A 24,583-nucleotide genomic window follows, 5' to 3' on the forward strand; every position below is an offset into this window, starting at 1 on the left:
ACCGGAACGTACGCAGATGAGGCTGGACTCATTTAGAGCACTGGTCTTTGACCTAGGGGCCACCGCGTGAGCGGACTGCTGGGCACGATGGACCACTGGTCTGACCTTTAGTGGCAATTCTTATGTTCTTATAAGCACTGATTGACTGGACAATTTAATATTCAGTATAGTGACTTTTGTAACTGGACATTTTTTTATTAATGTAACCTACTTTTCTGTGTAAGTTCTAACATCAATGGGCTTCTCACTATTAAATGTTAAATTTTGTACTATGTTTTATTCCACCACATGTTTGAAAGGAGTGAGGATTTGCCAAGCATTGCATAATTTTTAGAGGGAAGATGGCTCTACAGTGTGAAACAGTGTGACAGGGAGGATGGGAAAGGTAAAGAATCTATAAAAATAGCATTAGCATAATAAGTGAATGATCCCTAAGAACAGTAATCCTGAAAGGAATTTCAGTCTTGGTAAGGCTCATGCTTTGGCTTCACTGAACTGCAACAAGTGAAGTTTCAAGTACCTGTTATCTGGTAACAAAAGGATCTGACTAGTCCTTAATTTCCATGGCAGTTGCACAATTTTGTTTTTTACAAAAGTATTCAGTTTTCATGCAAATCTAAGAGAAAACAAATGGGAAAAGCATGGCTCATATGTGTGTGTCTTTCATTGTAACTCTCTTTTGTAAATTTTACTGTTTTTTTGACAGGGGCGGGATAATTTGGAGCATGTTTTATTTAAAGTTTAGCTCGCTTTCCTGTGACTAGAGTTAATTAACTACCTGCAGGTTTTTCCCCTTTTGTTTTGTTTACTTTAAGGTAATTGTCAGAGAAGCAGCTGAGTGACATCATCAAATGGAGGGTTATGGAGAGGGCTCCATTGCTGTGAGACTGATAGTTTGTTGGGGGGGGGAGCGGGGTTGCTTGTGTAAAATTTTCAAAGGCCAAAACCTCCTCTCTCAGGTCAGAACAGTACACTGCTGTTATGGTATCCTGTTCTAACCTAAGGAAGAAGATTTTGATCTCTGAAGGTTAGTCAATATGGGGCTTAATCAAAATATAAAGATATCCAAATATAAAAGATAATGTTAATAGAGAAAACCATCTAAAATCACTTAACACATGGAAAGCAATGAACACAAATGCTCATAGTCTAAAGTAAAAAAATTCTAGATTTGGTAGCCCTGATATGAGGAAGACTTAGATAATTGTTGTTATTGCATATACATGGTTCAAATGATCCCTATGAATGGGATACAACCATATTGGGCTATAATCTTTTTAGGAAGGATAGGGAGGGCCAAAAAGTAGAAGAGTGGCACTGTATGAGAAAAATAATATTAAGAGTGACTAAAATGCATGGAACCTGAGGAAAGGAAGAAGCTATAAGGTTCCAACTTCTCCTTTCAAGATGAGACATATCTACAGACCTCAGGCACAAATGAAGAAGCTGGATAAGGATCTGATCAAATATATCCATAAGTTTGGAATGAAAGGGGAGACTATGTTGCTGGGAGAATTCAACTCATTTGATGTGGATTGGAACATCCCATTGGCAAAATTGGAAAGAAGAGGAGATATCATGGATGCCTGTCAAAATGCTTTGCTCAACACCTGAGTGGGCAATAGCGATCATCCCACAGTCATCCTTGACCCTTTTTGCATAATTTTTACCAGCTCCATTGGTTTGGAAAGAACAAGGGAAAAATGGTTGAAAACAAATCTATTAAACTGATCAGTGGCGAAGTCAGCTTTCTTTCAGTGTCTAGCTTTCTTTCAATGTCTTTAAACAAATGAAGTAAGAGCTGGCAAAAAAAGGAAAGAGACCACAAGGAAAGGACTAAAGGCAGTGTCAATGAAATCCTTGCACAATATTTGTTACCACTGAGGTTATCTGCTAGAAAGGCAGGCTTTTCTCTCTATTTAGTTCAAACAAAAGGCAGTTACACAGTGAAATAAATTATCAGAGGTACAGAGAGTCTATGCCAAGAATGATTTTTTAAAAATGTGCAAGACTTAGCACAGCACATTGCATGGGTTCTGTATACAATTTTCTGCACTATACTGACTCATGCCTGCCTCATTCAGACAAATTTAAAAGCACAAAAAAACCTGTGCAACAAAGGACTGCACATTTAAATCCAGTGGCAATGAGAGCATTAGCTATTAAACCCATATGCAAAGAAGAGTGCATGTTACTGGAAGGCTTAAGGAAAAGTTATGTTCTTACCTGTTAATTTTCTTTCCTTTAGACGCAGCAGATGAATCCAGAGACCAATGGGATAGCTCACATCTACCAGCAGGCGGAGATAGAGAAACTGATTAACAGGTGGTTCTATTGGCTGGCACTCCTCCTGTATCATCAGTATAGCTCCTTGCCCAAGCATCCGTAACCATAAATAGGCATAGCATGTAAAAAACTTCTTTCCCATAATTCTCAAAAGGCAATAAGACAGAATACAACCATCAACAATAACCAACTTCAAAAGTTGCAAAAGAAAACCGACAGACAATATCCAGAAAGGGTGGGGCTCTGGATTAATCTGCTGCGTCTAAAGGAAAGAAAATTAACAGGTAAGAACATAATTTTTCCTTCCTTAGCAACAGCAGCAGATGAATCCAGAGACCAATGGGATGTAGCAAAGCAATCCTCAATCTGGGTGGGAAGCAAACGCCGCCTCCGTAACAACTGAAGCACTAAATGCATCCACCCATATCCAACCGGTAATGCTGAAATAAAACTCCTCCAAGGAAAAAACTTCTGGACCGAGTCCAAGAAGTAGCCATTGCTCTGGCGGAATGGTCATGAAGTTCTTTCGCCAACCGCCTCCCTGCCATCAAGCAAGCGTAAAAAATGTCCTCCTGGACCCATCGAGCGATGGAGGCTTTGGACGCCGCCATACATTTGAGGCGTCCCTTGAAGAATACAAAAAGGTGATCTAAACAACTAAAGGTTGTTAGAAACCTAGCTCGCGGAGAATGCTACGCACTTCCAAAAAATGCAGTGAATAAAAGCATGTCTCCCCATTTCTCCTCCCAGGAAGAAGTAAGGAAAAGTGAGAGTGTCATAAAAGAAAGGATGACACATCCTTAGAAAGAAATTGTGGTACCGTCCAAACTGATACCCCACATTTCGTAAATCAGAAATAGGGATCCCCGCCGAACAAGGCTTGCAACTCAGAAAACTGAAGAGCTGAAGCCATGGCCACAAGAAACCCCGTGTTCAACGGCACAGCCTTTTAGAGTCTCAAAAGACAAGGAAGAAATGAAGCCTTCGGTAAACTGCGAAGAAGTACCTTAATACTGTACTCCGGACAGGGCTCTCCAAAAGGTGTACAAGTATACCGTACTCCTTTTAGGAACTGAATTACAGGAAGCTGAGAAGAAAGTGAAGAGCAAGATACCTAGCCCTTGTAACAAGCTAAGAATGGCCCTTGAAGCTGAAGGGAATTTAACGCTAAGCCCTTGGCAATACACTTGTGCCAAAAAGGAACCCTGGAAGGGTGCAACTGTGGAGAAGTACCCAAGAAAGGAAAAACTTCCAAAAGGAAACCAAAGCCACAGTTGAAGACGCCTGTATCGCCCTGGATAAGAGAAGAAACAACCTGCATCACATAACCCTTACACGTCAGCCAAGACTTTGCAAAAGCTAGGTCCTAATACCAAAGTAGTACGAATATGCATGTTGATCGGACCCTAGGTGAGCAATCCGGAGATACCAGGAAACTCAACAGTCCGGCTGTCGAAAGACTCATCAGATCCGCATAGCAAGGATGGCACAGCCAATCCAGAGATTCTACAAATACCGCACCCTGAAAGCGAGCATGAGATGGCGAATCCAAGTCATCAACAGAAAACAGAAAACACTGAAAAAAAAAAAGAGAAACCAGAGGCAAGAAAGAAGCCTCGCTACCCCCTCTGACTCCCACTCCCTGTGTCCGCCGAAGAAGCTAGGAAGCTTAAAATTTCGAGATGAGGCCATAATGTCTAGTTCCAGGAGAACCCACTTCCATACAAAGAGCTGGAACGCCTGAGCCAAAATTCACAATATCCAGGATGTAGAAGATTTCAATATTACTAACCTTTACACTTTCTATAGCGTACACAGCGCTGTACACCGTCACATACAATAAATGGGCCATGATCAGATTTTGCGGAGAGAAAGTCCATCCAAACTCTTTTCCTGACCCGTAAAATGATCTGCCAACCGAAGAGGAAGATGAGGGTCCACCCAGTGAAGTAGAATCATGACGGCACCCGCCAATTGAGTACGTCACCTACTGCCCAGGCTGTAGAGAAATACCACCATCATAACACTGACTGAAAAGGCCTTCAGCGTCATACCAGAAGAATAGTCTGAAGCTCCAGAAACGGTAGCTTAACCATGCTCCAGAGCAGAAGAATGAACAAGTATTGAGTTGCCTCTTAAGACCAGACTCGTGGACCTGAGGATGGAAGGCACCAAGCTCCCCAACCCGCCAGTCCGGGATGTTAGGTGACCAGGAGCCAGTCCAGTAAAGACCGAGGCATGCTTTGAAAAGAGAAATCACGCTGAGCCACCAAATCATGCTGAGCAATGCTGAAGGAGCCTACCAAAGAACGGGAGCCCCGAGATACCGGAAATCACCGGAACAAAAGCGACTGCTGTAGTGTTATAATGGGAAAGCAAGCTGAAGTTCCCAGTGGAGTCAGCAACATGTAACCTAGAACCTGTACAGAATCCCATACTCTTGGTCATGGTGACCGAAGAAGAATGCAAACCTGAGACTGTGACCCATTGCTCTAGCCTCTGGGAATAAACACATTTCTCTTATATATGAATAAAAACAGCTTCCCGATATACCTATAAATAGTACAGGAGAAAAGAGCGCCATGCAAATTCGAAGATTCATGTCCAAAGAACCGAGGAAAAGAAACCACCCCTTTCGTGGCAGTCAAATGGCCCGACTGGACAACGTCCGAATCAAGCAGCCAGTCAAGAAGAAAGTAGGCAAATTGCCTGGTAGAGCCAAAATGGTACCACCGCCCTCATTTTCTAAAATGTTCGTGAAGCCTTGGGTAGGCGAAATGGCATGTAGCAAAACCGAAAGCGCTGCTCCAAGAAAGGTAAGCAAACCAAGTGCCAATTCGGAGTCCATAGTAAATGTAAAGACAGCAGTGATGCGATGGCCATATGGGGATATGGAAGTATACGCCTGTGAGACCGAGTGCTATAAAGAACTCTCACTAATCGACCCATATAAGAAAACGGTATCACTTCCTTACTCCTTTGGACTAGGAGAACCAGAATTATGTCTCGAGCGCCAGGAAACCTTGAAGGGGACCCTGAACCCGTATCACCTCTGTCTGCCCAATATACAGGGAGACGCAGAAAGAATCAGCAAAGAGAGAAGAGGATGCCAAGTTGACCAGACATTCTCACGTTCCCCCCCCCCCTCCGCTAGAACATCGATTTTGACCCCTAGCGAATGATACACGGGAAGTCGTGGAACGGGCTGGACGAGAGTGGTAAGCTCTGGACGAAAGAAAAGAACCACCATGAGAAGACCCCAGGTTCGCGGCTTAAGAAAGATGATAATAATAAGAAGAACCTGGCCAACCTGGACTATACAGCCTGGAATATTGAAAAAAGGGTCGGGACAGCTAGGAGCGAAAACAACTCCACTTAAGCGTCTCCCAAATACCAACTGCTCCGAAAGGGAAGAAACCCAAAGGAAAAGCAGAAACAGAATACAGTGCCCCTTGGCAAAGTCCACTTATCTGGATGTCTGAAAGAAAAGACTCCCCTCCCAAAATAGAAACTTCAAGGAGGATTCAAATGGACATATAGCCTGGGCTTCCGCCTCCAAGAGCAGGAGAAAGGAACGCTTGAAGAACTAAGTGAACAGGGAAAAATAAGGGCTACGTATCAGAAGGCAGGAGAATAAGGTGCTACATAAATCTGTATGGCAACCTGGAAAATATAATACCTAGCACTCCAGTACTAAGAAAATTGCTATAGCGCTACCAGATACCAGCTGCGTGGGCCCAAGGTGCGAAGAAGAGGAAAACAGACACCAGGTAGAATCCTTACCATACAGGAACCCCGGGAGATAATAGGATAGGACCGAACCAAGAACCAAGAATCACCCTGCCGCTGACCACCCTCAGCGGCAATTTAAATTTGTAAGGGAAAGAAGAAAAATAGAGATCTAACATCCAACACTCTCTATACCCTTAATACTCTCTAATATTCTTCTATTTACCAACCGTTATCTATAACCCCATAATTCACCCTATTCCAATCTCCTAAAGACTTCTACTTCCTGTTGGTAACTCTTTTACCCGACATTTTTATTACCTTAAAAAAAAAAAATTTATGTCATCGCTTATTCTATGCCTTCAAATTTTGAATGTAATTCTTGTTTTAGTTTGGATGTAATCCGCCTTGAACCGCAAGGTAATGGCGGAATAGAAATCACTAATGTAATGTAATGTATTACTCCAGTTCATAACTGTCCTAAGTGTTCTCAGGCTCATGTCACAAAATCAATGGGTCATATGTTTTGGTCCTGCCACCATATCATTCAGTTTTGGAATCGTTTGGATCAGTATACTACATCTATATGGGGCAGGCGGTGAATACCAACTCCAATAGCATTTTTTTGATTTTACCATATAGCATCTCCTAAGCCTAAAGGACTGACTGCTTTTGTGGCTAGAGTGATGCTGCTAGGCAAGAAGGCCATTTTGTCAAATTGGTTGTCCAATGAGCCACTGACTTATAGTTGATGATAGTACATGCCTCTCTGGAACGTAGGCAATTTGATGATTTTAACACATGGCCTTTGCTTTTGTTTGATTTAGGAACACTTTTGGATGGATCTCACTCCTCAAGCTCGGAGTCAATTATTGCATTTGTGACATTGCTTGTTTTATGCCTTGTGTGCTCCTGGACTGGTTTATTTGTATGGGACAAAGGGGGGGATGGATGGGGGAGGGGATCATAATGTGCATAAATAAAAGAAAATTGTTATACTTTATTTGACCTGTTTACTTGCACTTTGCAATTTAATAAATATATTTAAACATATCATCTTCTGTGCATGCCCTTTACCACTGAACTCTTTTCAACAGCATGCATAATATGAATTTAATACCAGGTCTAAAGAAGGTTTTAAATTTTCCTGCTTCAGCAAACATTCTGTAAATAGCAAAGAGGTGGATATTCAGTTATTGGCATATGACATTTAATCATTTTTATTCACAAAGATGCTAATTTTATCATGCTCATGCCAATATCTTTCCTGACCATATTGATATATCTTGGAAGGCCTTCCTGAGTTTTCATCAGGTACCAGAGAACCTTAACACTTCTTGTCAATAGGCATTGAATACTCTCCAGAAAACTTTCTTATTGAATTTTTGCAATTTACTTTACATGTTAGATCAAAAATAGATGCTCTTTTACTCTATTTGCCTCCACCAATCAATCGTGAAAATCTTACACAATTACAGTCACTCCTTTTCAATTTTGGTTCTTCTACTTCAAATCCCCTGATCCTTGGAGGAGACTTTAACATCCACTTTGACAATCTTAGCAACAGCCACACATCAGAAATTCTTTCCCATATTAACAACCTTGACTTATGTCCACTATTAACATTTCCAACACACCAAGCAGGACACACAATAGATATGGTTTTAATTCCTCTCTGCAACTGCTGATTATTCCTTAGGTCCCTGTTTTCCAGTCTTATTTCAATAGCCTATACAACTTCTCATTCTAAGGTTCACTCAACACCCAAAGTTATTAAATTTAGGGACTTTAGCAATCTCTCTATGGAATCGATTACTTCATCCTTTAAATTAGCGTTCTCAGATCCAAAGACTTCCTTGGAGGATCACCTATCTCAATGGAATGTCTCCACAAATTTGCTATAGGATGAACTAGCTCCAATTCAGCTTAGAACAATCTCAGCACAAAAACTTTCCAACCCCTGGTTTATGGCAGAGCTTGCAATCATCAAAAAACAACTTAGATCCCTAGAATGTAGGTGGAGAAGTGAAAAAACTCCTATCAATTTGGATAAATTCAAAGAACATTCAAGACTCTATATATCAAAAATAAATCAAGTAAAAATGAAATACTACTCAAACCAAATTGAGAAAGCCAAAAACTCTTTTGCACTCAACTCTATATTAAAATCCATAAATTCTACAACCAAATGGCAAAGTTTGACAAACAATAACTTGTCCACTGCCCAGGAACTTGCAAATTATTTCACTGAAAAAGTTAATAACATCAGGAAAAATCTTACCTCAACTAAGCGATCAATACCTGATCGAGATCAAGCTGAGCAAATGCCACTTTCCTCAAAATGCTCGCAATTCAACCTACCAAATCTCAGGGAGATTGAGTCTTTCATTAAGAGCATTAATATTAAGGGTTCCCAAGCAGAAATAATTCCTCCATTTATCCTTAAACAATATTTTGCAGTTTTCGGTCCATTCATCCTTACCTTAATTAATGAAAGTCTTCAGCAAAGCATCAAGAGGAGAGATGGTGTGATAGAGGACTATTGTATGAATTTGTATATTTATACCTTTGGATGACTGATATCTATCCTACTTTATTTATGGCATTCTTTGCACATTGATGTGCTATAATTGTAAACCGCCTTGACTTGTGTTTTAAATAAGGCAGTATAGCAATTTTTAATAAAATGATAAGCAATGATGTTAACATTCATTTCATGCGTGCTAGGTGTGCAATTAGTAATTCAACTGAGCACAAAAGACAGGAAGCAATAGACAAAATTTTCATTAACTAAGATTATGGAATGATCCTTTCAGAGCAAATATCCTAAATCCCCAGAAAAAAAAAAATTAGAATCTTTGAGTCACAAAATGCAAACTCATTGTCCACCTGAATGGTGCTTCACTACACACTAGTTTAAGGGTAGAGAGTGTAAGGGTGATCTTAGATTTAACACTCAACTTTGTGGATCAGATTGCAGATATTATAAAGAGTGTTCTGAGGCAGATGATTATGCATAAATATTGTCTTGCTTAAACTACTGTAATTCTTTATATATTAGGCTTACAACAAAAGCTCATTTCTAGACCTCTATAATTATCTTCCTTTTGCCTTGTGCTCGAGTCCCAGAGACTTGATGAATTACAGATCTATATTATATCTATATTAAATTTGCACCAAAAATGTAAAAGCTTGAGCAAAAAGCTTGATTAGATATATTTTAGGTACCACATTGTCTAATAAAAATTCAAAACATCTATGTGACAAGCTGTACATGATTTCTGTGTGTATGTTTTAGGTTTTTTATTGTAATTTTCTTTTAAGTTTATATATGTTTTTTTTCCCTATATTTTTTTTTACATAGATGTTATATGACCCCCCACTAAAGTCCATATGGGTAAAATGTGGCCACATCAGGCACAATTTCCGAGTTGAATGTTCTTTGGATTCTTGGTGCTTTTCTCTTTTGTTTTTCCTGCACATACCGTACCTCTCTTCTAACTTCCAAAAGAAAATCAAGCAATCGGGGCAGTGAGGAGCTGGCCTGGTTTGTTATTAAGGCAGCCAGAGGTCTTCAGTGCTGCTGTTCACAACATTCAGGCCCTGATTCAATATAATAGATGACTATAACTAGGCATCTAACAATTATTTTAAATTGGCTTAATCGGTGCTTCTAATATAGCTTTCAATCCTTAACCCTACTCCTCTGCCCTCCAACCCAGCCAGCTGATTAACCGTTCCCCTTAACTGTATCCATGACATCCTGTTTAGATTGTAAGCTCTTTTGAGCAGGGACTGTTTGCTTACTCTTTGTGACTCTGTACAGCGCTGCCTGTGCCTGGTAGTGCTATAGAAATAATTAATAGTAGCAGAAGTAGTTATAATTGAAAGCACCATTAAAAACCAATTTTAAAACATTAATTTGCCGGTAAGCATCTACAGTGAGGCACCTACTGGTGTCTATAAGGCAAGTAAGCATGGTTAGAGGTGGATTCGGGGCAGAGTTCGGGCATGGACTGAGTTGGGTGCCTCTAGGCACCTACCTTAGGCGCACTTAGCCTAAATGGAGTGTACCTAAGGATTTTAACGCCTAGTGGCCCCTAAGAATGCTGAGGCACTGCTAGATGCACTTCCACAAATAGCACCTGGCAGTTGACTGACAACCGCGCCAAATGGCACCAAGGAGTTAGATGTCGTTTGTAGAATCAGACCCTCAATGCTCAGTGCATGCTTTCCCTATCTTATTCAGCCAGGGGATAGAACAAGCTGGAAGGACTCAAAGAAGGGAACTCATGAGGAAGAACTGCTGTGCAATTTGTATGTTCCACAAAATAACAACATAGTAAATGACAACAGATAAAGACCCCATAAGTACAAAAAATATATATAAAGTCAGGGCATAGTATTCAAAAATGCTAGAAAGACAATTGCTGTAGAATATTCATTCATAGTCTTTCCTTAAATTACCAATACAACATTTTAAGTGTATATAGAAAAAATCATTGATCTTCACATATGCTCCCGGACCTCCCCAGACCTTATTCAAAACTAATGCTAGGAAGTTCTTCTTTACCCAACGTGTGGTGGATACCTGGAATGCACTTCCAGAGGACGTTATAGGGCAGAGTACAGTACTTGGGTTTAAGAAAGGATTGGACAATTTCCTGCTGGAAAAGGGGATAGAAGGGTATAGATAGAGGTTTACTGCACAGGTCCTGGACCTGTTGGGCCGCCGCGTGAGCGGACTGCTGGGCATGATGGACCTCAGGTCTGACCCAGCGGAGGCATTGCTTATGTTCTTATGTATCTAGTGATCTAGCGGTGACGCGGGGCAGGAGCTATCTTCCTACGCTCCTGCCCCGTGCAGAGCCATCATCAAAAATGGCTGCCATAAGTTCCCATGGTCTCACGAGACTGCAACGGGAACTCACGGCAGCAATTTTTGATTTTGACTCTGCACGGGACAGGAGCGTAGGAAGATCGCTCCTGCCCCGCATCACCGCTAGACCACCAGGTAAGGTCTGGGACGCTGGAGGGAGGCGGGGTGGGTCACAGTCGGCCCTAAAAGTTATCCACGATTTTTCCATATTTGTGGGCCAGCTCTGCCCCTAACCCTTGCGAATTCGGAGGGAGAGTGTATTGTCAGTCATTCACTCGCCTACACAATCCATACATTAAGCCACTTTCGGAGCAAAATCCTCATCCCTATCAATTGGGGGAAAAATCTGTATGTCATCAACATACATACAATAGCTGACTTGTAAATGTTCAAACACAGCACTCAATGGCACTATTTAAAGATTATGCAGACAGTGCTGACCCTCGTGGTATACCCATAAGTAAGGGATATTGGGTCAAGATCTTCCCATTCACCTTTACTTGAAAAGATCTGAGATTTTAAAAAGAATGGAACCAATCATATACAACCTCTTAACTCCAAGTCCAGCTTTAAAGCCCAGATGAACTTTTAAATATCTTTACTCATTTTGAAATCAAAAATAAGTTTAACAGAATATACAATCATATTACACTATAATAGCACTTAAATTCAATCAAATTGTAATCTATGACAATATAACACCCCCCATCTTCATATTCAAAAAATTGCACTCAAATTAAAGATTAAAAATACTTTCCACCCCCCACCCAGGTGGCCCAGATGAACTTTTGAGAAAAGCTGTATAAAAAACTGCTGATGCAGCTGTGGCTTGGAGTAATTTGCATTTGAAGCTTTGCTCTTTTACCATTTGCTATTTTCAACCTAAGCTGTCACAATTTTTGTCTAAGATGCACATATACCCATATATCCTTATACTTTATCTATGTTTTAGTTTTATCTGGTCGGTTCTCATTATTCTTATTATCATCATTTATATTTTCACTTTTACACACGGATGCTTTTATCTTTGTTCTTATAATTAATTTATTTTATTCAATATGATTTAAGTTTTTATGATTTGGTTTAAATTTCAAATGTGTTTGTTTGACAGTTATCTGCCCTGACGTAGCCTTACATAGGCAAAACATGGTCACATTTGCACTGTTTTTTTATTTCTTCTACTTTAATAAATTGCCTATTATTAATACCATCTGATTTCTGTGCTCTGCTCTTTTATCTACACTGCCCGGGTATGAATTTCTACACAGAAATTCTAATATCACTGAATGTAGCAACCTACCGAGTCACTTAGAATGAAGGCTTCTAACAGTTCCTTTTTGCAGTACCGCAGACTTTGAATTCCAGAGCAAGAGAATTGCAGAGTTCATTTGTCCTTTGAGTTATGAGGAAATCCACTGAGACAACCAGACCTATCAGATTTGCAAATAATTTAATTAAAAATACCTGGAGGGCATGGATAAATTCATGAAAAATTAAAATCTATACTGCTCCAACAATCACTCATACTATAGCAAAGAAACAGTATATTTATTGCAGAACATTTGAGATATCATTGCATTTATAATTTTGCATTAACTTGTTCAAAATATTTTTAACCTGAATAAGAAAAGATTAGGATCAATCTTGAGCAATGGGTTATTCTCCTCTAACCGTGAGTTCTGCAGAAGACATCTACCTTTTCAGTTCCACCTCCCTTCTCACTGGGCTGGGCTGCAGCTCCTCACTTTGTCTAAAAGCAGTTGTAAACCACTATAAAAGGATATATAAGGAGGGATATGGGGAATCTCCCCAACAAATCACTTCCATTCTGCTCTGCAACAATTATAGCTAAACAATGTCAATAAAACAGTATAGAAAACAAGATGGGATGAACAAACTACCTGAGTACAACTAGCACTAACACCTATTGATCTCTCTTATTCTCACTTGCCTCTTAACATGTCTCTTTAATCTTCAAAAATGTCTAATAGAAGATCCCAAGCTTTGGAAACACAATACCTTTCTGAGACAGTAAGCAGGCAAAATCGGTAACTGACAGGGCAAGCTGTGAAGACTGATGTGCCTTTCTACCAGAAAGAAGATTAGTGAGGTAAGAACCTAATCTTTTCCTTCTGGTGCAAAAGGCACATCAGTCTTGACCAGTAGGACGTACCAAAGCAGTCCCTTGAGTCTAGGGCGAGACAGATGAGCCTGCTGTGAGCACAGAAGAAACTTGGGGTGCATTCTACCAAAAGTGTGGTTTCTTCATGGGCAGGCAATACCGTACTACAAATTTCCTCAGGCGGTACTACCCAGGGCCCTGCCCATGAAGAAGCCACACTTTTGGTGGAATGCACCCCAAGTTTCCAAGTTTATTTGATGTTTTGACACCGCATTGGCAGGATCTATGCAGTTTACATTTCATTAAGGTAATGTAATAATTCAAGACGGAGGGATAGAGTCAGGTTGAAACAGGAAAGAGATCAGCTGCTGCTTACCACAGTCAATGTACGCAGGTAAAATCGTCATATGAATTCAATTAGAACTGATAAGCATACAAGGCGATAAGCCACCAGAAAAACTGTCTTAGCAGAAAGTCCTATTAGAGACACTTCCTGCAAAGGCTTGTACAGAGTCTTACCAAGGCCATGCAAAATATTGCTAAGGATCCATAACTGAAAAGGTTGCCATACAGGAGGATGCATCTTGTGTATGTCCTTCAAAAATCTGGCTACTTCTTAATGAGAAGTTGGTGAAACTTTCTCTACTCGAGCCCTAATGCACAAGAGGCCTGGCACCTGCACTTTGGAGAAACACTAGGGCCACTGACATCAGAGCTCTTAAAGACTCCACATTCTCATTAGCACACCAGAAATGAAATATTTCCAATCCTTAGAACAGGCCACAGCAGTTGCTGGTTTCTTAGATCTTAGAAGGGTAGCTAGGACCACCTCTGAGTAGCCCTTCTGCACTAATGCCATGCACTCAAGCACCATGTCATAAGCCCAAAATGTTGCAGATCCTCCATAGGAACGGACCCTGTGACAGAAGGGAAGAATTAATCAGTTTGAGACCCTTGTCCCTCTGCTGGCACACTAGATTCATGTACCACAGCTGATGCAGTCAATCTGGGGCCAGGGCTGTAGAGTAGATAGATAAATCCTTCAACACCGACACCTCAGTTTCTGGTACACACGACTCCGACTCCAGGTACCCAAAATGTCTCTGACTCCTCGACTCCAACTCCGACTCTGACTCCACAGCCCTGTCTGGGGCAACCAGGATTACCAACTCCAGGTGGCTCGCTATTCTGCAAATGACCCAGCCTATTCTAGACCATGAGGGAAATACATACAACAGCCATCTTTCTGGCCACGGTTGAACTAGTGTCCAAATCAGCATTTCTGGTCTTAGATCATTTCTTCAGCTGAAGATTCATTTTCTTATTGCTGCTGATGTAATCAGATTGAACATCGGTCGTCCCCATGGACAAACAATGCTGTCAAAGGCCTTCCAGAACAATGACCACTCCCCCCCAAGGCCAGCATCTGTCAGCAGAGATAGTTGACCTGAACATTATCCACTCCTGCTTATGTGCAGCTGAAAGAGCCTGCAGGTGGACTTAGGCCCAACAAACAACAACTGGGCCTCTAGTCACCACTGTGGCATTGTCTGAAAACAATTCCGATTGCTGTGCCTTTCAGGGAGTTCTCCAATGTCTGTAGTATCAGATGAATGACTTAAGTTTCCATTTCCTATGAGAGGGCAACCAGCGTCCCTGAATTGGATGACCCTTATAATGACTACCCTAGCCATACAGGCTGGCAACTGTCATCAGGATCACCCAAGAGGACATGACAAGTGGCAACCCTCTGTTTGGAGCCAACACAAAAACTTTGACACCTACACCCTTCAGGACAGCAGTAACTGAATCAAATCCGCTTGCAAGGACCAGCAGGACAATAGCATGTCCAGAAGGAGGCACATATGAGTTTTTGCCCAAGGGACAACCTTTGTGGTTGCTATCATCAACCCTAGCACCTGGAGTAAGTGCCAAGTTGTACGAACTGGCATTGCTCGGACGTCTGACATCTGGTGAGTGAGCTTCAGTTTGAATGGCTCTGAAGAAAACATGGCCCTCTGCCACGTTGAAAAAGATTCCCAAGAACTATAGGGATTGGGCTGGCTTCAGGTGGCTTTTCTGGAAACTGATAATCCAACCCAGGTCCTGCAACTTGTACTACTGTTACACTCAGAGCAGAACAGAAAGACATCTTCCAACTCATCCAGTAAAAACGGAGTTAGAGCTGAAAAAGATAGATGATGAATAACCTTTTGCACCAGAATTTGCAGGTATTCTGGCTTCCAGAAAAATATAATTTCTCTTTTCCCTTGCAAGCTCTGTATACATAGGTTTCAGTATATTTGCAAACCATAGTTTAATAGAAGAGACTTCTTTTTTGTGACACTACCTTCCTAGGTTACTAATGCTAGTAAGAGTGGCCATGGTAACATTCTACACACTGCTAGCAGTCTCTAATTTTGTCTATCATCTAGCACCATAGGTAGGAAGCAGTAGCAGAGAGAAAACCTCCAGGTCACCGAAGGCTGTGTGTTTACTTCATTCATGCTGCTAAAGGCCAAAGAGTAAGAGCAGTGCTGCTGGGAACAAGAATGGTGAGTAAGCACCAGATCTCACTGGGAGTAGGGGACTCCAGATAAGTGTGCGAGCTTCCCAGGTCTCTGTGGGCCGCCACTGGCTCAAAGGCCGCCATTGAAGACTGGGAGAAGACCCATCAACAGCAGTCTCAGGATCAGTAGCTGCTTACCCAGGAAATGAGGTTACAGAATAGGGAGCACTGCTGATATTTCATAACCCTCTCAGATCATAAAAAGACAGAAACTAAACTTGTCCATATCTCCATCTTCCATATGTTATCAAATAGCCCTACATAGTCAGTAGTTCTCAAACCTGTTCTGAGGGGACCTCTTGCTAGTCAGGTTTTCAGGATATGCACAATGAATATGCATGAGCAATATGCATGCAATGATGATACTGCATGCAAATGTATCTTAAGAATATTCATTACTGATATTCAAAAAATCTGACTGGCCAGGTCTGAGAGCCACTGCCTTCCATTATTCAATTTTATCAAGTTCATAATATCAAGGTCAACAGGCTGAGAGGAATTTTTAACCCTTTATTTAGCATTGTTGCTCAAAATGCAACATGTGTTTTCTATGGCTCTTATGGGAGATCTGCATCTCCAATTACCTATTACTTGGCAGTGTTGCTCTCATTCAACATCAAATTACGTAAAGCAGTTGTTTCATCATCTGCCAATTAAAGGGTTAAAATTATTTCCAACCAAACAGAATGTTGGACAGAACTTAGACATAACTAGCTGAAAATGTTTTTTGGGTGTTTTTTTTTTTAAATCTCATGTTTGGTTTTATTCCTGTAATCCACTTAGATGTAAGTGGAATATAAATTTTAAAATATATAATCCCCCCTTTTACAAAACCGTAGCACAGTTTTTAGAGCCGGCTGAGGTGGTAACTGTTCCGACACTCATAGAATCCTATGAGCATCGGAGCTATTATCGCCGTGGCTGGCGCTAAAAACCACGCTATGGTTTTGTGTAGGGGGGAGTTAAATAAAATAAATATTTGTTAGGGGCATCAAATAACTCTGAAAAATTTATGGAACAGAATTTAGTGTGCATATAAAAAAATAACAAAACAAACAAAAACCAAGGGAAAAGACGCATTCCATTTGGAATTGGAGGTTCCTTTGAAATAAAGTCCTCCAAAAAATAGCATACGTTGAAACACAGATAGATTACCGTATTTTCACATAGATAACGCGCACCTGTGTAAAACGCGCACACGGGTATAGCGCGCAAAAAACACAAATTTATGTACAGAAATTTTTATATACCGCGCACACCCGTATACCGCGCATGCTGCCCGACTCTCCCGTCGCCTCCTGACTCTCCTCTGGCCACCCCGACTCTCCTTTCGCCCGCCCGACTCTCCTCTCCCCCTTGAAGTCCTGTCCCCACCCTGAAAGCCTGATGCCCCCCGACGTCCGATTCACCCCCCCAGGACCGCTCGCACCCCCACCCCGAAGGACCGCTCGCACGCACCCGCACCCCCACCCCGAAGGACCGCTCGCACGCACTCCCACTCGCACCCGCACCCCCACCCTGAAGGACCACTCGCACCCCCACAGCCTCAAGACCCCCCCATCATGTAGAAGCTCCTACCGGTGCTTCCTCTTAGCGGTCCCGACTCCCCGACACGATCGGGGCAAGAGGGAGCTCAAGCCCTCTTGCCACAGCCAACCGCGGCACCCCTGACACGATCGGGGCAAGAGGGAGCTCAAGCCCTCTTGCCCCAGCCAACCGCGGCACCCCCGACACGATCGAGGCAAAAGGGAGCCCAAGCCCTCTTGCCCCGCCGACTCCCCAACTCCCCGACAATATCGGGCCAGGAGGGAGCCCAAGTCCTCCTGGCTCTTGCGAACCCCCCCCCCCCGCTAGTTGTTCGGGCCAGGAGGGAGCCAAAACCCTCCTGGCCACGGCGACCCCCTACCCCCACCCCGCACTACATTACGGGCAGGAGGGATCCCAGGCCCTCCTGCCCTCGACGCAAACCCCCCTCCCCCCAACGACCGCCCCCCCCAAGAACCTCCGACCGCCCCCCCAGCCGACCCGCGACCCCCCTGGCCGACCCCCACGACACCCCCACCCCCCTTCCCCGTACCTTTGTATAGTTGGCCGGACAGACGGGAGCCAAACCCGCCTGTCCGGCAGGCAGCCAACGACGGAATGAGGCCGGATTGGCCCATCCGTCCCAAAGCTCCGCCTACTGGTGGGGCCTAAGGCGCCTGGGCCAATCAGAATAGGCCCGGGAGCCTTAGGTCCCTCCTGGGGGCGGGGCCTTGGGCACATGGTCGGGTTGAGCCCCTGTGCCTCAGGCCCCGCCCCCAGGTGGGACCTAAGGCTCCCGGGCCTATTCTGATTGGCCCAGGCGCCTTAGGCCCCACCAGTAGGTGGAGCTTTGGGACAGATGGGCCAATCCGCCCTCATTCCGTCGTTGGCTGCCTGCCGGACAGGCAGGTTTGGCTCCCGTCTGTCCGGCCAACTATACAAAGGTACGGGGAAGGGGGGTGGGGGTGTCTTGGGGGTCGGCCAGGGGGGTCGCGGGTCGGCTGGGGGGGCGGTCGGAGGTTCTTGGGGGGGGCGGTCGTTGGGGGGAGGGGGGTTTGCGTCGAGGGCAGGAGGGCCTGGGATCCCTCCTGCCCGTAATGTAGTGCGGGGTGGGGGTAGGGGGGTCACCGTTGCCAGGAGGGTTTGGGCTCCCTCCTGGCCCGAACAACTAGCGGGGGGGGTCGCCAGGGCCAGGAGGACTTGGGCTCCCTCCTGGCCCGATATTGTCGGGGAGTTGGGGAGTCGGCGGGGAAAGAGGGCTTGGGCTTCCTTTTGCCCCGATCGTGTCGGGGAGTCAGGGGGGCAAGAGGGCTTGAGCTCCCTCTTGCCCCGATCGTGTCGGGGGTGCCGCGGTTGGCTGGGGCAAGAGGGCTTGAGCTCCCTCTTGCCCCGATCGTGTCGGGACCGCCAAGAGGAAGCAGCAGGACACCAGTAGGAGCTTCTACATGATGGGGGGGGGCGGGAGGCTGTGGGGGTGCGAGCGGTCCTTCAGGGTGGGGGTGTGGGTGCGGGTGGGAGTGCGTGCGAGCGGTCCTTCGGGGTGGGGGTGCGAGCGGTCCTGCGGGGGGGGGGGGCGTGAATCAGACGTGGGGGGGAACTATGTAAAAAAAATTTTGTACAACGCGCTCACGCGTATAACGAGCAAGGGTGTGCGCGGTACGTAAAAACCACGTATAACGCGCGCGTTATATGCGAGAAAATACGGTACCTGTTTACAGAACTTATCCTTTCAAATGTGCCCTTCTGCCTCCCCATCCTCTCACAATCATAGAGCCAACATAGATACATAAACACAAATGCTATACCCACCCATACCCCTTATATCCTAGATATATCCACATACCAATCCACTCACGCCTTGCTCCAGACATTTTCCACTCTATATATACCTCTACAGAGCTTGCCACATACCTCCCCCAATACACACACATCTTCCCTCAGCACCCTGAGGTTGTGGGTTCAAACACCGCACTGCTCCTTGTGACCCTGGGCAAGTCACTTAATCCTCCACTGCCCCAGGTACATTAGATAGATTGAGAGCCCATCGAGACAGTACCTGTGTGTAAACCACTTTGAGTGTGGTTGTAAAACTACAAAAAGACAGTATACAAATCCCAATCCCTTTCTCATTCCCTCAGAAATATACTGTACATACACACAGCCTCTAACAGCCTATGTAGACCCACTCCATCATATCTCTCTACCACGTACCCTGCAAAAATATTCCTGACTTTCCAAGCAGAGCAAGATGAAATGTTCCATTTTTTTTATATTGTAAGTCACCACTGTTCAACTTTTTTTTTTTTCTATGTAAATCTTTTCTAGATGTTGCAAGAATATAAAGCTTGGGGCAAAACATGAGCCATTTTCAAAACTGTACAAACTCCATAAATCTTTTGCTCCATTTTTCCCAATGCAAAATCTCAATCACTGCAAAGCAGAAAAAAAAAAAATCTATACAATGGAAGCTCAGCAGGAATGAATTCAACAAGATGGATCGAATCTAAAAATACCTGCAGCCAACCTACAGTAAAAATGACAGCAAAAGAGGAGATTCAAGCAGAGGCTTAAATAGTAAAGTTCATTGTTTTCTATTTTTCTAAGAGCACTAGTTTATGAGTCCATGAAAAATGCCGAGAAAACATACATGCACATATCACTCTACCAGCCTCCACCAGTCCCTAGGAAACTGGAATGCTCCTGTCTTTGGCAACTGAAAAATACACGAGCCACTACTCTGGATGTACCAGCCAAATGGACAAAAGTTAAAAAGTGATAAATCACCTAGTCCAGATGGACTTGTATGCACCCCTGGGTACTGAAAGAACTCAAACCTGAAATTGCTGATTTGTTGTTAGTGATATGCAACCTGTTATAAAATTGTCCGTAGTACCTGAAAATTAGAGCGTGGCCAATACAATATCGATATTTAACAAGGACTCCAGGAGTCCGAGAAATTAAAGACCAGTAAGCCTGACTTCAGTTCTGGACAAGGAGTGGAAATTATTATAAATAATATTATTACGGAACATGTATTGTAGACAAACATGGTTTAATGGGTCAGAGACAGCATGGGTTCGGCCACGGGAAGTCTTGAATCATCAATTTGCTTCATTTCTTAGAATGTGTAAATACACACATGGATAAAGGTGAGCTGGTTGACAGAGAGGTATTTTCAATATGACATCTAAATCCAACTTTAGTCATTTTTGGAAGTTCATCCAAAAATCAGGTAGAAAAAATGGCCATTTTTGAAACAGCAAAATATTTTTTTTTTCCAGAAAAGCACAGTTACTTACCGTAACAGGTGTTATCCAGGGACAGCAGGCAGATATTCTTGACTGATGGGTGACGGCACCGACGGAGCCCCGGTACGGACAATTTTAGAGTGATTGCACTCTAAGAACTTTAGAAAGTTCTAGCTAGGCCGCACCGCGCGTGCGCGAGTGCCTTCCCGCCCGACAGAGGCGCGCGGTCCCCAGTTAGGATAAGCCAGCTAAGAAGCCAACCCGGGGAGGAGGGAGGGACGCAAGAATATCTGCCTGCTGTCCCTGGATAACACCTGTTACGGTAAGTAACTGTGCTTTATCCCAGGACAAGCAGGCAGCATATTCTTGACTGATGGGTGACCTCCAAGCTAACAAAAAGAGGGATGGAGGGAAGGTTGGCCATTAGGAAAACAAATTTTGCAAAACCGATTGGCCGAAGTGTCCATCCCGTCTGGAGAATGCATCCAGACAATAATGAGATGTAAAAGTATGGACTGAGGACCAAGTGGCAGCCTTGCAGATTTCCTCAATAGGAGTGGAACGGAGGAAAGCTACAGACGCTGCCATAGCTCTAATTTTGTGGCCTGTGACCGAACCTTCCAGTGTCAGGCCGGACTGAGCATAACAAAAAGAAACGCAAGCAGCCAGCCAATTGGATAGAGTGCGTTTAGAGACAGGATGACCCAACTTGTTAGGATCAAATGACAAAAATAGTTGAGGAGAAGATCTGTGAGGTTTGGTGCGATCAAGATAGTAAGCCAGAGCACGTTTACAATCCAAGGTATGCAAAGCCTGTTCACCTGGATTAGAATGAGGCTTTGGGAAAAAAACAGGTAGAACTATGGATTGGTTAAGATGAAATTCAGACACAACCTTAGGAAGGAATTTGGGATGTGTGCGGAGGACGACCTTATCATGGTGAAAAACCGTGAAAGGTGGATCCGCCACTAGCGCATGAAGCTCACTGACCCTCCTGGCAGAAGTGAGAGCTATGAGAAAGACCACTTTCCAAGTGAGAAATTTAAAATGCGTTGAGGCCAACGGCTCGAAAGGAGGCTTCATCAACGCAGAAAGAACCACATTGAGATCCCAAACAACAGGAGGGGCTTTAAGAGGTGGTTTCACATTGAAGAGGCCCTTCATGAACCTTGAAACTAAGGGATGAGCTGAGAGGGGTTTCCCATGAATCGGCTCATGAAAAGCTGCAATGGCACTAAGGTGGACCCTTATCGAAGAGGATTTCAGACCAGAGTCAGATAAGGACAATAAATAGTCCAACACCAGTCCCACTGCTGTAGATATGGGATTGTGGTGATGTAACTGGCACCAGGAAGAGAAGCGAGACCACTTATGTTGGTAACATTGAAGAGTGGACGGTTTCCTGGAAGCATCAATAATAGAACGAACAGGCTGAGACAGGAGAGCATGAGCTGGAGTCAGCCCGAGAGATACCAAGCTGTCAGGTGCAGAGACTGTAAGTTGGGATGAAGCAGTGTTTGCTGATGCTGTGTAAGCAGTGAAGGAAACAGAGGAAGAGGTATGGGTTCCCTGGAACTGAGCTGAAGTAGAAGGGAAAACCAATGCTGTCTGGGCCACCGTGGAGCGATGAGAATCATGGTGGCTTGTTCCCTCTTGAGCTTGAATAAGGTGCGCAGCATGAGCGGAAGAGGAGGGAATGCGTAAAGGAAGAGATTGGTCCAATCTAGGAGAAATGCATCGGGTTCCAGACGGTGAGGAGAGTAAAGTCTGGAGCAAAACAGGGGCAGTTGATGGTTGTGGGGAGCTGCAAAAAGATCCACTTGAGGTGTGCCCCATTGAGAGAAAATGGACTGGAGAGTCGAAGGGTCGAGAGTCCATTCGTGAGGTTGAAGAATTCTGCTGAGATTGTCTGCTAAGCAATTCTGTTCCCCTTGGATGTAGACTGCTTTCAGGAATAGGTGACGAGCAGTCGCCCAGGTCCAAATCCTTTGAGCTTCCTGACATAAGGGACGGGATCCTGTCCCTCCCTGTTTGTTGATGTAATACATTGCAACTTGGTTGTCGGTGCAAATGAGGAGAACCTGAGGAAAAAGAAGATGTTGGAAAGCTTTGAGAGCGTAAAATATCGCTCTGAGTTCCAGGAAATTGATGTGGTGTTTCTTTTCCTGGGTGGTCCAAAACCCCTGAGTTTGAAACTCGTTCAAGTGAGCTCCCCATGCATAGGGGGAGGAATCCGTGGTGATGACCAGTTGATGAGGAGGTAGATGAAACAGTAGACCTCTGGATAGATTTGATGATTTCAACCACCAAAGAAGCGACTGTCGAAGAGACGAGGTCACAGATATGTGTCGTGAACAAGGATCCGTCGCTTGTGACCACTGAGTCGCTAGGGTCCATTGAGGAGTACGCAGGTGGAGACGTGCGAAGGGAGTGACATGTACTGTGGAGGCCATGTGTCCCAAGAGCACCATCATGTGATTCGCAGAGATGGAAGGTTGCTGGAACACCTGCTGACAGAGATGAAGGATGGTGTGAAGGCGGTTTAGAGGAAGAAAAGCCCTCATCTGAACAGTATCCAGAATGGCTCCAATGAATTGAAGCCGCTGAGTCGGAATGAGGTGCGACTTGGGTAGATTGATTTCGAACCCCAACAGTCGGAGGAAGTAAATGGTCTGATCCGTTGCTTTGTGAACGGACTGAGGAGAAGGAGCCTTGATGAGCCAGTCGTCCAGGTAAGGGAAGACTTGAAAGTTGTGGGAGCGGAGATAAGCTGCGACCACAATCAGACATTTGGTGAATACTCTGGGCGAGGAGGCTAGGCCGAAGGGTAGCACCTTGTATTGGTAATGATGTTGATTGACAAGAAAGCGCAGATATTGTCTGGACATCAGATGAATTGGAATGTGAGTATACGCCTCCTTGAGATCGAGGGAACATAGCCAGTCTTCCTGAGAAAGAAGAGGATAGAGGGTGGCAAGAGATAACATCTTGAACTTCTCCTTGACCAGACATTTGTTGAGATCTCTGAGATCTAATATTGGTCTGAGATCTCCGGTCTTTTTGGGTACAAGAAAATACCGGGAGTAAAATCCCAGGCCTTGCTGGTCCAGAGGAACTGGTTCGATGGCATTGAGAAGAAGGAGGGAGTGAACCTCCTGAGCGAGGAGGAGGGATTGAGCCTTGTTGGAAGCAGACTCTTTTGGCAGACTTAGAGGTGGAGGAGTCTGAAAATTTAGGGAGTAGCCGTGGGCGATGATAGCAAGAACCCACTGGTCGGAGGTGATTGCTTCCCAGCGAGTTAGAAAAACTTGTAGTCGACCTCCTATGGGCTGAGGTAGAGGACACGAGGGAGGAAGACTGGCAATGTCCTGGAGAAAGGAGTCAAAAGGGCTGTGTCGACTTAGGTTGAATAGCCGGTTTGACAGCAGGCTGCTGTTGACGAGTCTGTTGTTGCTGCTGACGCTGTCTGCGAGGTTGAGGAGGATGGGACTGCGCCGGTCGAGCAGAAAACCTCCTTTGATATGAAGGTTGTTGCCTGAATGGACGAGGAGGAGGAGGTTTCTTCTTGTTTTTCAACAAGGTGTCCCACCTAGTTTCATGGGCGGAGAGCTTTTGGGTGGTGGTATCCATGGACTCCCCAAACAGCTCATCCCCTAGGCAAGGAGCATTGGCAAGTCTGTCCTGATGGTTTACGTCCAGTTCTGAGGTCCGTAGCCATGCCAATCTTCTCATTGCTACAGAGATAGCAGTAGCACGAGACGTCAGTTCAAAAGTATCATAAATAGAACGGACCATAAACTTCCTGAGTTGCAGAAGACTAGAGGTACATTGCTGAAAAGCAGGAAGTTTACGGTCCGGAATATACTTTTGAAAAGAGGTTACCTGTTGAATGAGGTGCTTCAGGTAAAACGAGAAATGGAAAGCGTAATTACTTGAACGGTTGGCCAGCATTGCATTTTGGTAAAGACGCTTTCCAAATTTGTCCATGGCCTTTCCTTCTCTACCAGGAGGGACAGAGGCATACATACTGGCTCCTGTAGTCTTCTTTAGAGTTGACTCTACCAACAGGGATTCATGAGAAAGTTGGGGTTTGTCAAATCCAGGTATTGGAATCACTTTATATAGAGATTCTAGTTTTCTTGGGGCTCCTGGGATTGTCAAAGGAGTTTCCAGATTCTTATAAAAAGTTTCCCTCAAGATGTCATGGAGGGGTAACTTTAAAAACT

At 44.2% G+C, this 24,583-nt stretch overlaps 1 protein-coding gene across 12 annotated transcripts in view; it reads right to left on the bottom strand.

Moving 5' to 3' along the window:
* Positions 1–24,583, bottom strand: part of FARS2 (phenylalanyl-tRNA synthetase 2, mitochondrial) — a 732,018-nt gene that overhangs the window by 690,862 nt on the left and 16,573 nt on the right. The window contains exon 2 of one of the 12 annotated variants that reach the window (XM_033934762.1): positions 12,195–12,324. The exons of the other annotated variants lie outside the window; for them this stretch is intronic. The gene's annotated coding sequence lies outside the window, so the exon portion shown is untranslated. The remainder of the gene's footprint in view (positions 1–12,194; positions 12,325–24,583) is intronic. 12 annotated transcript variants of the gene reach the window in all.

The sequence above is a fragment of the Geotrypetes seraphini genome, chromosome 2 (assembly GCF_902459505.1).
Source record: "Geotrypetes seraphini chromosome 2, aGeoSer1.1, whole genome shotgun sequence".
In the NCBI taxonomy this organism is placed as follows: domain Eukaryota; kingdom Metazoa; phylum Chordata; class Amphibia; order Gymnophiona; family Dermophiidae; genus Geotrypetes; species Geotrypetes seraphini.